This window comes from Ictalurus punctatus, chromosome 13 (assembly GCF_001660625.3).
Source record: "Ictalurus punctatus breed USDA103 chromosome 13, Coco_2.0, whole genome shotgun sequence".
NCBI lineage: Eukaryota > Metazoa > Chordata > Actinopteri > Siluriformes > Ictaluridae > Ictalurus > Ictalurus punctatus.
The window spans coordinates 3,638,496-3,651,175 of record NC_030428.2 but is presented as its reverse complement, the minus strand read 5'-3'; the positions used below and the strand labels follow the sequence as shown (position 1 = coordinate 3,651,175).

Sequence of the window (12,680 nt, the reverse complement as noted above, 5' to 3'; positions counted from 1 at the left end):
ACACTGTCACCATGGGAACAATATGAATACATCATGTGACTTTGGCGATATAGAGGATATAGGAAAATATCTGTCAATAGACATGATTCATTATTCTATTTTCTGGTCCTATGATGTGTATCACCATATGACACAGACCTCTCTGCACTAAAGGACACATGTGAGAGAGAATAAGGACACTGTCACACCTAGCTTGTTTGGTTTTTACTGATCAAACTTTCTCTTTAGATTGGATCTGTAGGGATACAGCCGTATACTGGTGATGACCGCAGTATGAAAATTGACGGCTATAATACAGGTAACATTTACTTACCTACTGCATTGAAAAAAAGTAACCGGACGGATGATCTCACCTGATCAACTTGCTCCACACACACACACACACAAACACACACACACACACACACACACACACACACACACACACACACACACACAGACAGTGGAGTAAATGTTAGAGAGAGGTGAGGCTGATATCACCATCTGAAGGTCTCCATCCTCCCCTGATAAAGAAAGTAAAATCAGCAGTGTGGGATTAGTTTACATGAGAATGAAAGAGGATTGTCCTCGAGGACAAATATCCAGTTGGCAAAAACATAATAACAATCCCTCTGTGCAGATCAAGGGATATGTCCAGTCTATAATGTTAATCCCTAACAAAAAATGTGTGAGCATTGCCATTGCGCTGTATACGTCAGCCAAATATCCAATCACTTCAGCCATTTATCCAATCACACCAGCCAAACCCAGAGGAAAAGAAAATTAGAAAAGAGCTCTCAAAAACATCTCATGTATTTCTCCTAGACAACAATAAGGTCTGTGTGAAACCAAAACGAGATTATGGCTTATTTCTCCTGTTTCTCAATTTTTTGTCCTGGAGAAAAATAATCATAAAATCTCAAAGTAGCCTCCTTTTAAGTTTCAAAATAGATCTCATCAAGCTCTCACATAATTCTCAGATTGTCTCAAGTTTGGTGCGTCTTTTTGATCTCAGGCAGAGAAACCAGAGAGCTCTCTCTATGATCTCAATCTATTCTCATCCCAGTCTAATTTGTGCATCTCATGGTCAGCTCAGACAGCACAAATTAAGATCTCCAACACTTTCTCATCCAAACTTAATGGTTTCTTAAAAAAAAAAAAAATCATAAAGAAACTCAAATACATGGTCCTCATTGTAATGTATTTGATATGCTTGTGCATGACAAAAACAAACTTCCAAGACATTTTAAATATGTTTTGATATTTACATGGTGAAAATTGGGGTTATGTAATGCCGACAAAAGCAAATCTAAATATTTTTCACTGGATATTTCAACATCAATAATCTAACAATATTATTTGCTCTTAAATAGGACATAGACATTGGGAAAACAGCTTATTAGTAACGAGGATGATAATCAGTTAGAGTCTATCATTGATATCACTCAGCTCCAAGTGTCTTTCAGTTTCAGAAAATGATCACTTTCTTGTAATGCAGCCATTTAGACAAGGAAGACAGTATTTTAGCTGTATCAAAGCAAACCTGCCAAAATCTCAGAACTGACTCATAACTGGTGTAAATGTAGTATATTCAGGAAGACAAGGTATTCCTTCAGTGCAATAGTCACCTGGCCTCCACTTTGATTCTAGAAACCAAAAGAAGAAAAATGTTGTAATACGTTTTATAGATTTGTTGTCAGTCATGTACACAAAATGTTGAAAAGCAGCATTGGTAAGTTTGTGGTTCACTAGTCTCCTTGTGGTTATTTTCCATAGTAATTCTGTAAGTCTAAACACATTACCAATCACTAGACATCAAGGTGTCGGAGTTACCTGAGCTGCCATTTAAAGCTTTGTAAATCAGTGCTGACATTGGAAGTAGTCTGAGGGAATAATTTACAGTATACCATATTCATTTTCCCAATTACTATGGAACCAAAATTCTTTGTGTAGAAAATTGATCACGCTTCATTACTCTATGGAGTTAGATGTTTTACATTTCTGAATATTTGTTACCTGCATTCTCCACTCCTTGTGTATCTAGCTAAAAATTGAGATAAATAATACAGTTACAATACTTCAACCACAATGCATATTTCAACTGAATGTGCAAAATATTAGGAAGACCTCTATATAACTCAGTACAGTTCAACGGCACCACAAATTGCAGTCTACAAAATTATACTGCATTATTTTTATTCACGTGTACTCAATAAATTGGCAAGTATATTCTTAGTAAACTGTCATTTCAAACAAAACAATTTCTTAGTTATATAAAAGTATTTATTAATGCTGTCAGAAGCAAAGCAGCTGCTGAAATTTGGCTGGGAGAAGAACATAATAACAGCTGTCCATATAACAACAAAGACGTCTGAAATCTTCTCACCTTTCTTCTGTATCTTTTGCAAGTACTTTGCTGGCTCTTGACTTTTCTCCTCCAGCATGAGTCATACCTCGGTGCCATTTTCAAATTTAGGAAGCATCAATTTCCCTGAAATAATGTCAACAGACAAAAAATCAATCATATAATCAAAATCAAAATGCCACTCTCTCTTTCAGTTACATTACATTTCCAACTGCAACTACTTCATGGACCATACTATAGTATATGATTTAATCCTATTTTCACATACAGACAGGCTACAAAGGAAAAACCAGCTTAAAGTGTCTCAGTAAGGTGTTGGGCCATCACATGCTGCTAGAACAGCTTCAGTGCTCCTTGACATTGATTCTCCAAGTCTCTGAATTCAACTGGAGGGATGAACGCCATTCTTCCAAGTGTTTTGATTGTGATAATGTAGCCGGAGAGCACTGTCTAACACAGCAGTCCAAAATCTCCCATAGGTGTTCAACTGGGTTGGGATCTGGTGACTGTGAACTCATCAAACCATTCAGTGAGGGCAATAGGGGCACTGGAATCCTGGAAGAGACCACTCCCATCAGGAGAGAAATGTTTCATCGTAGGATAAAGGTGATCACTCGGAGCAACTTTGTATTGATTTGCAGTAGCTTCTTCCTCTAAGGGGACAAGATGACCCAAACATGCCAACTCCCCAGAGCCAGCAGACCCCTGTTATTGGGGTGCAGCATTCATGCCTCTCCTTTTCTCTTGGTGTATGCCACAGATGACCTCAACCACTTGAGAATATGGAGAGGGATGGCTCATCCGACCGTATTACTTTTTTGTCCACATCTTAGTAGACCAGTGTTGTTCTATCACTCTCTATACAGACCTTTTGGTTTTCATCTCTTCACTTCAGAGGATTGGAGAATCTATGCCAAGGGCCACTGAAACTGTTCTGGTGGCCTATGGTGCCCAAAACCTTGCTAAGACACTAAATGTCAGTTTTTCCTTAAACTAGCTAGGTTGTGTAATGAAGACTTACCCCACTACCATCAAACACACATGTAACTTCTATGGAAGAGCAATATTTATGCTTGACTGGTGTCAGAAATGGAGCTGCAACGATGGTGACACTAGAGATGACAGAAAAGGCACACTCTTACACAATTAATACATACCAGTTGGCTTTACAACTTTTTGCATATACTAGTGTTATAGTACTTGGACAATTATACATTTGTCTAACTTTTCCTATTTAAAACACTGATGATGAAGATGAAGCATATAATCATAATCTATTTTAAAAATCAGTTGTAACATTTATGATAATAGATGGTTGGCATACTTCAACACTGGAGGTGTGCACTGATTTCACATAAAAAGCATAGAACAACAGCATTGTTCCAGGCATATCATAATCAATCATTTACCAGCCAAAAACCAGCAAGAGGCCAATGTCCAGTTCATTAAACCACAGCGGCATTTTGAGAATGAAGAATTCCTGGCTGAACACCTCTGACAGTGTGAATAAACAATTTCGATAAACCTAATATAAAGAGTATAGAACAAAAACGCCATTATTGTTACGACACTGCCGGCAGATGGCACTGCGGCACGGTTTCTAAGTGGACACGTGACTTTGTTTTGGTTCATGCTCTTCCTGCTTGAGTATTGGGTTATGTGTGAGGATGTCTTTGATTTGCCCCAGGTGTCCATGGGTTAGTTTAATTATGTTGGCTATTTAAACCCCACGTGTGGCTGCTCACTTCGTGCAGTATTATTGTTTGTAATGTAGATGTCAGTGTAATAGAGATCGGTGTTAACGGTGTAGCATGTATGTTTAGCATGTTAGCGGTCTCATTTCCATGCCCTGTTTCCTGCCTCAACTTTAGTCTCATGTTTACCCCTATCTAATTCCGTATACACCGCGTTCCCTGTGTTTGGTTTTGTTTGTTTATTAATAAAGACAACGCTCCTGCGCTTACTTCCTGTATCGTCACAATGATTAGTTAACTATATTAACCTTTTATTTTTATAACAGTTTTCATCATCAGATCCATCATCTCTTTACAACTTCAGACAAAATGCTGTGATTTAAAGAAGAAAAGTCAATTTTAAGCTCATGTTAGCTAAAATTCATGCTGTGCTAAACTAAACTAATCTGTTCAGTAGCATGTTAGCTAGAAAGCTAACATTTTTGTGGGGGAATGGGTGTAAAAATAAAAACAAAAAGGTCCACAGGAAGAAGTAAACCTTGATCCTTGAACTTTAACATGTTAGATTTTACTCAAAAGAAGTTTCTACTCTCTACATCACAACTTCATCTTAAATTTCATCTTAGGGCTAAGCGCTAGTTAGCTGTCTTCTCTTTAAACCGTATAGCTGAAGTGCTGTTTAACAATTTAATTGAATTAAACTACATAACAGATTTTTAACTGTGTGTAAAGATGAGGAGAAAAAACATGACTTGCCTTGAGTTAGTGTCCAGCTCTGCTGCTCCACTCAGATGAGGCTGTGAGAGAATCTCCAGGGGGAAAGATGTAGTTTTCTCTTAGCTCCTCACTACACGTTCTATTGAACATGATTTCAACCACATATTAGCAACGAAGAGATTGCGACTTCAGAATCTTTTATTCAGGTATATAAAATCTTATTAAATAATTAAATTAAATAAATCTTGTTCTTTCTGTTGTTTCTGTGCTGCTGTTCCCTCACTGACGCTCAAAGTGATATTACGAGATGAGATAGACCAGGACTAGCTTGTTCAGGATAGCCAGTACCTGTTATTGTACCTTAAATGCAATCTGAAGAGATCTCCATTGTCAATTTTTTTTGTCAAGGTTATAGCCCTGTCATTGTGGGGGGGGGGGGATCAGTAATATGCAGGGTATTTCTCTGTGTTGTTGTGTAGGGTAAACTTGGTCACTTTTATAAAGAGTTAATTTGTTTCAGCGTTTGTGAAATTGTCCTTGCATGGAGAAGTGTATATATAATAACAGGAGAAGTGATTTTGTGTGTGTGTCTGTGTGTGTGTGTCAATGCCTCATATATTACTCCATAGTAGCTTTAGTACTGCTCATTTTCTTCTCCTAAGATCAAGAAATGAGCCATCAATGAGACTGAGCAAGGTGTCTCCCTCAAGTCTCAACTATGACTCCTGCTGCTAATTGCTCGTCTCACCTATTCCTTCTAGTGATTTTAGGAGCATCATATGAGAAAGAGGTCAGACGACATTGAAACTAAAATGAGGCTGAAATGAGAATCACAATTTTGTCTCCTGAGCTGTAGAAGAGTAACCACTGAGCAATAAAATTTTCCTCTGGGCAGCTCTGCTGTTGTTCCTGTTAAATTCAGAATGGGGATAATAGTGAGACAGAAATTCAGATGAATGCACAGAGGAGGATTCAGGAGATGAGCTGGATGGACTGTCTCAGTGTACTGATAGAGAGAAATAGTTGGTATATATTGTAACCGTAGTTTTGACAGGTATAGGTCAAAGGTCAAAAAGATACACATTCTAACTCTCTATATCTAGATCAAAGGTCATGATCATAAAAATATTAATAGTTATGTTAAATCTGGATCACATCCATTCGTTACCATACATGATGCGGCCATATGTTTTCCACCCCACACACGTTGCACACTCATGTTCTTTCTTTTCACATAGAATATGAAAATCTCTGTGGTAGGTCATAAAAATATGTATAGTTATGTTAACTCTGGATCACATCCATTCATGACCATACCTGGTACGGCCATGTGTTTTCCACCCCACACACGTTGCACACATGGTCCTTCTAACACTCTGTGGTAGGTCATAAAAATATATATAGTTATGTTAAATGTGGTTCACATCCATTCGTGACCATACCTGGTACGGCCATGTGTTTTCCGCCCCACACACGTTGCACACATGGTCCTTCTAGCACTCTGTGGTAGGTCATAAAAACATGTATAGTTATGTTAAATCTGGTTCACATCCATTCGTTACCATACATGGTACGACCATGTGTTTTCCACCCCACACACGTTGCACACTCATGTTCTTTCTTTTCACATAGAATATGAAACTCTCTGAGGTAGGTCATAAAAATATATATAGTTATGTTAAATCGGGTTCAAATCCATTCGTGACAGAAACGTTACCATACATGGTATGGCCATGTGTATCCCACATCCAAACAAAAATATCACACACACAAACACACACACACACATGCACGTACAGACAAATGCATGCATACGAACCTGCTTATAAAAGTCGAGCATCCCTCTAGGTTTTATAATACTCTGTACTTAGAACAACGTGTGCGATCTTACAACATGGCTGATGTTTGTCCTAACGCGCCGACAAAAGCTCACCCTTTTTTGGGAAGAATAGAAAAAATGTTAGAACATGAAAAGATTCAATATTGGGTAATGTCAAACGGATGTACAGCCAGGTTTTTTTTCGATGCAGAAAAAGTAACCGTTTTGCTTTTCAAGTTCTCGGTCCCGGGACACATCCACTGGAGCCGTGCTACAGAGAACGTAACTTTTAACAAAGGTGACTGGAAAAAGTTCAGAAAATGGTGCAAGGATTTTGACTACATTGTTAGAATGGATTTCTTTTCCCCTGATGCGTACAGACATAAATGGAATAGTACGTCTCTTCAATGCAAATACTGTATCAGAGCAACAAATTTCTGCAAGAACCAAGTTTCACTGCGCTGTGCTGCTGTATTAACCGGTGACAACGCCCCTGATAACAAAGAGAATTGTGAAGTGAGGTATGACCGAACCAGCTGGCACGATCTGCAACGCTACTTCCGGCAAATCGATGAATTATTCCAAAAAACTGGAAGAGACAAAGAAATGATGCAAATAAAAGTAAGGCTAGAAGAAGTCTTATTCTGAGATCGTCAATATACTATTCTTGATCAGAAACTCCACCTCCCCCAAGACTCCTCCCCACACGCTATATAAATGAGTCTGATTACATATCGAGTCAAAGTATTCTGAACGTCAACCAGCAATATGTCTTGTGAAATCAACCCCGTTTTCTACACCTCCGATGCTACCCTGTATGCTGATGATGATGATGATGATGTGACCAGTTCGGGTTTTGAAGACGGTGAAAACCTAGGAAAAAGAAATCTGACCTATCTGACAACGAACGATGAAGCCGACGGGTGTATAACCAACACTGTGCTAACCATCATACGTGCTGTTACGGGGGAACTGCTGGACAGAGTTATCCAACAAGATCTGAAGGACAACTGTCACGGCTGCGCGATCGATCACCCGAGTCAACTCCAACACGCGTGTTTGTTCGATCCTGAAGAGTACTATCTACACCTAAACACCTACCGATTGCTGAAAAAACTGTTTAAACCATGGTTCAAATACACATTGGCAAGAGGTCTGAAACTGTGTGGAATCAAACACACTCCTTCCCTGGAAAAAATTCAAGGCATCGCTGAAGCCACCGTGTGTGAATGGCAAGACGAGCCTCACATCAAAACCGTGCTGAACGAGGTCAAGGAGAAAACCAAAGACGTTTTCAACGAGCAAGTGTGTGAAGACGTCGTAGATTACTGGAACTTTCACTCATCTCTGGAACCTGCTGAACCATCGCATACATGGGAAACCTCAAAACAAGCCACATCTATTCTGACTGCGAGGAAAGGCTGAAGCCGATTAAAACAAAAATGCTGAAGACATTCGTAAATAGCGTGTGTCCTTAACACATAGGTGTGTAACAAGTTTTTTTTTATATGTATTGCTGAATCAATTGAATGTAAACTAAACATGTATCTAAACCTGCGTGTGTTTAGAAAGGAAAATGTTACTTTGATTGAATATGTAATACCTTACTCACGTGTTCTGAGATAAATGCTTATTCTACACTGGTGTTTGATCATTCTTGCCTTGACACTCGAAATGACTGAACGATTGATGAAGAATATATATTATACACCGTCAGAACCTGGTTTGTACGGTGGTGTTGAGAGTTTGCAAAGAGCTATTGTTTTGCCTATTGAAAATAGGTAAAAGAGCTAATGATACTGAAATAAAAAACTGGTTAGCAGAGCAGGATGCATACAGTCTACATAAACCAGTATCTACAAAGTTTAAAAGAAACAAGGTTTTTGTGAAGAACATCGATGAACAATGGCAAGCTGATTTAGTCGATATGAGCAACTTGTCAGAAAGTAACGACAATGCGAAATTTATGATCACGTGTATAGATATTTTATCCAAATATGCCTGGGTACGTGTGTTAAGAAACAAGACCGGAATCGAAGTAACTAAAGCTTTTGATTCCATTCTAAATGAAGGTAGGGTCCCCAGAAAACTACAAACTGATCAAGGGAAGGAGTTTTTTAACAAAAATTTTCAAACATTAATGAAAAAACATGACATTATTCACTTTGCTACGGGTACGGGGCAAAAAGCATCGGTGTGTGAAAGGTTCAACAGAACGCTAAAGACCAGTATGTGGAGATATTTTACCGCTTTTAACACGAGAAAATACATCGAAATAGTTCAGGATTTGATTCAAGCGTACAATCACAATTACCATTCCAGCATCAAAATGAAACCTGCCGAGGTCAACGAATCCAATTCCTTCAGAGTATTTAAAACCCTCTACGGATTGTTCACACCTAAATTAAAGAAACTAAATTTCAAGTTTAAAGTTGGTGATATCGTTAGAATTTCTCGTTTAAAAAGACAGTTTGAGAAAGGATACGAGCAAAACTTTACGGATGAATATTTTACAATCTCCGAACGGATACCGAGAGATCCCCCAGTGTATAAATTACAAGACTATGATGGTGAAAAAATTGACGGAACATTTTATGAACCCGAGCTACAAAAGATCATTATCGCTAAGGACAAGACGTTTAAAATTGAGAAAATCTTGTCTGAAAAGACCCGAAACCAGAAAAAAATCTGCCTGGTGAAATGGGTGGGTTGGCCCGATAAATTTAATTTGTGGGTTCCGGTCGAAGACGTAGTTAACATAACAAAAGGATCACCGTGAACAAAACTGAAAACTATACTCATTAAACCATGGAAGAGTGTGGATTCTTTGTGACCCTTCCAAGCAACACGTCTTTGGATATTTACCCTTATAATAAGATCTCGCATTACACTACTAAATTCGCCAAACCAATCGATTTGAACGGAATATGGGAAGTATCGCTCGCAGAGGTTCAATATATCCAGAGTTGGTACTCGTTAACGGAGGAAGACAGTATGTGTCATATTATTCAGAGGGATGGAAAGAGAACACAAAACAGTAACTTTAATATCACTCCAGGATATTATAAAAATATCGATGAAGTGGTTAGTGAAATCAACAACAACATAAAGAAAATGGAGCTCGGAATAGAGCTATTCTATAACCCTATGAAAGATAAAATACGTATCGTATCCCAAAAACATTTTGCGTTCAAAGCTAATGGAAAATTAGCATATATGCTCGGTATGAACACCGGGGTGTTCCGATAACGGCCCGAGAACCAGAAGCGCCTAACCCCTCTGATATTCACGCAGGCTTTTATACGATGTATGTATATACAGACGTTATCGAGTATCAACGAGTTGGTGACAGTTTTGCTCCGTTACTGTGATGCATACATATAAGGGGTGAAAACAACAAAGTCGTCACAATTACTTATGATAAGTTGCATTACGTACCTCTCACCAAGAACCACATTACCGATATAGTAATCGAAGTCAAAACGGATCAGAACAAGCCTATACCTTTTAGTTACGGGAAATTTATTGCTAAACTACACTTTAGACCCGTTAAACATTCGTTCCGTATGTAAAATGATGGATAGGGGCTACGTTCATCCGCAGACCTACGTGGATTATTATGTCCACCAGGCTGGAAATGGTCTTCCTGGGTTTCAAGGCGCCCCCACCATGTATGGGTCAGGGCTAGGAGGACTGTTCAAGGGTCTTTTTAGAATGGCGGTTCCGTTCCTCGAAAGGGGTTTTGCTATTGCAAAGCCTCATTTAAAAACAGCTGTTAAAGGGTTCGTAAGTGACGTATTCAACAACATTATGAGCAAGACACAAGCTCAGAATCAAGACGGATTGGGGCTTGCGTTGATTGCGTGTAAAAAATCTAAAAGGCTCCCAGGGCGTCGACATGTGGTTCCTAATAAAAGACGTAAGGTTACTAAAATCAAGAACAGTGTGAAAAAGACCGACCAGAGAGGCAACAGGCACCCTTCCATCTCTCACAAGAGAAATCGGCTGAACATTTTCTAACATCGTGGCGTTCTTACACAGTCTATCCTCAGAGTGTACCAAGACAGAATTGGATATTTTCACATTACCATTTACCCAAACGAGTATCGAAAAGTACACTTATGTCGAAATACCACTACTTTCCGCTCTTACGGACAACGGGCCCCTGGAGTTCTACGTGGCTGGAAACGGGGAGGATTACCTCGATTTGAACAAAACTTTTTTACATCTGACCTGTAAAATCGTGAACCCCGACGGTTCCAATATAGCTAACGATGCAAAAGTTGGGGTCATTAACTACCCCTTAGCCTCACTTTTTTCCCAAGTGGATGTCATGCTCGGGGATCGTCTTATTTCTCAATCTAGCAGTACATACCCATACCGTGCCACCTTTGAAAGTCTTATCAACTATGGAAAAGATACACTGGAAACACAATTTTGCACCGGGCTATTCTACAAAGACACAGCGGGGCATATGGACGCCACAGACCCGGACGGACGAAACGAAGGCCTCAAAAAAAGGGCCAGTTTCAGTGCTGAAAGCAACACCTTCGACCTGATTGGACACATTCACTGGGATATATTTTTTCAGGATAAACTTACTGAACGGGATCGATTTGAGGATTAAAATGGTTCGCAGCAAAACTGAATTCTGTTTGATGAAGGAAGGAAATGCAAATTTCAATCTGAAAATACTCAACGCTTCTCTTTTTGTGAAGAAAGTAAGCGTCTCACCATCTGTAAAAATCGGTCACGGACAAGCACTTCTCACCGCCACAGCCAAGTATCCGATCGAAAGAGTCTGTTTGAAGACCTTCAGTCTAGCTGCAGGGAGCCGCATTTGTTCACAAGAGAACCTTTTCCTCGGTCCCTTACCTAAAACCATAATCTTTGGGATGGTTGACAACGATGCCTTCAGCGTGTCGTACAATAAAAACCCTTTTAATTTTAAACATTACGATGCAGAGTTTATCGCGCTGTATGTAGATGGTACGCAATATCCTGCAAAGCCGTTTCAGCCTGTTTTTCAGTCCGGTAACGTGGTCCGTGAATTCCATTCTTTAATTTTAGCATCAGGAAAACAGCTGAAAGATCAGGCACTGTCGATAAACAGAGAAGAGTACCTGAACGGATATACTTTATTCGCTTTCAACCTGAATCCCGATGACGATTGTGGGCAACATTTGTCATTAATAAAATCAGGCAATATGAGATTGGAACTCAGATTTCGTCAACCACTTCCGATCACGGTGAACCTAATTGTGTACGCCAGTTTTGACAGCATTCTAGAAATAAACAATCGAAGAAATGTGCTCATCGATTACCAGTAACTCATGGATACCAGAGAACTAACGGAGGTTATGAGAAGTTGTCCTGAAATAGATAAAATATTTCATGGCGTGATGGCCAGTGACGAGCTACCTACAAGTACTCTGAGAAAGTTTCCAGCTTTATTCATCGTAAACACACATCCGAGACACATGCTGGGTGAGCACTGGCTAGCGCTATGCCTTAATGACGAAAACACAGGAGAATTTTTTGACTCGTACGGAAACCCTCCAGACTATGAACTCTTTCCTCGATCGATTCATTATTTTTTGACAAAGAACTGTTGCAAAATAAAATATAACCCTGTACAAGTTCAAAACTTTACGTCGGTTTGCTGTGGGCAACACTGTGTGTTTTTTCTGTGTCACAAAGCTAAAGGTTATTCATTTAACCGTATTATGTCTATGTATAGCAAAGATTTAATTAGAAATGATAACACTGTTGTGTCATTCGTTAAAAAAATGTACCCTAGAGTAAATAAAAAGCATTCAATTACATGTGTACAATGTGTTAACTCTCTAGATATGTTTCATTTACATATGTAGTGGAATGGTAAATGACGATACTTCACAAGAAAAATGTTAAACAAAAGTTATTTTATTGAAATAAAGGGTTAACATATCATAACATTCTTTGTCCCTCGTCATTTTCAAAAACCAAACCAGTCAAAACGGTTAAAAACGGGGGATTTGAAAACTGGCTCAGAATCGTAGTCTTTGCTTTTAGGTGGGGAAACAAGATGAGAGATATCTTTAGATCTTTTTATGTCAGATATTTT

At 39.0% G+C, this 12,680-nt stretch overlaps 1 long non-coding RNA gene across 1 annotated transcript; it reads right to left on the bottom strand.

The window, feature by feature from the left end:
- Positions 1-938: 938 nt before the first annotated feature.
- Positions 939-3,507, bottom strand: LOC108273697 (uncharacterized). Its single transcript, XR_001814351.3, has 3 exons — positions 3,366-3,507; positions 2,366-2,470; positions 939-1,625 (listed from the first exon to the last, which is right to left on the bottom strand). It is a non-coding gene; the product is annotated as an uncharacterized LOC108273697 (long non-coding RNA).
- Between the last annotated feature and the right edge of the window lie 9,173 nt (positions 3,508-12,680).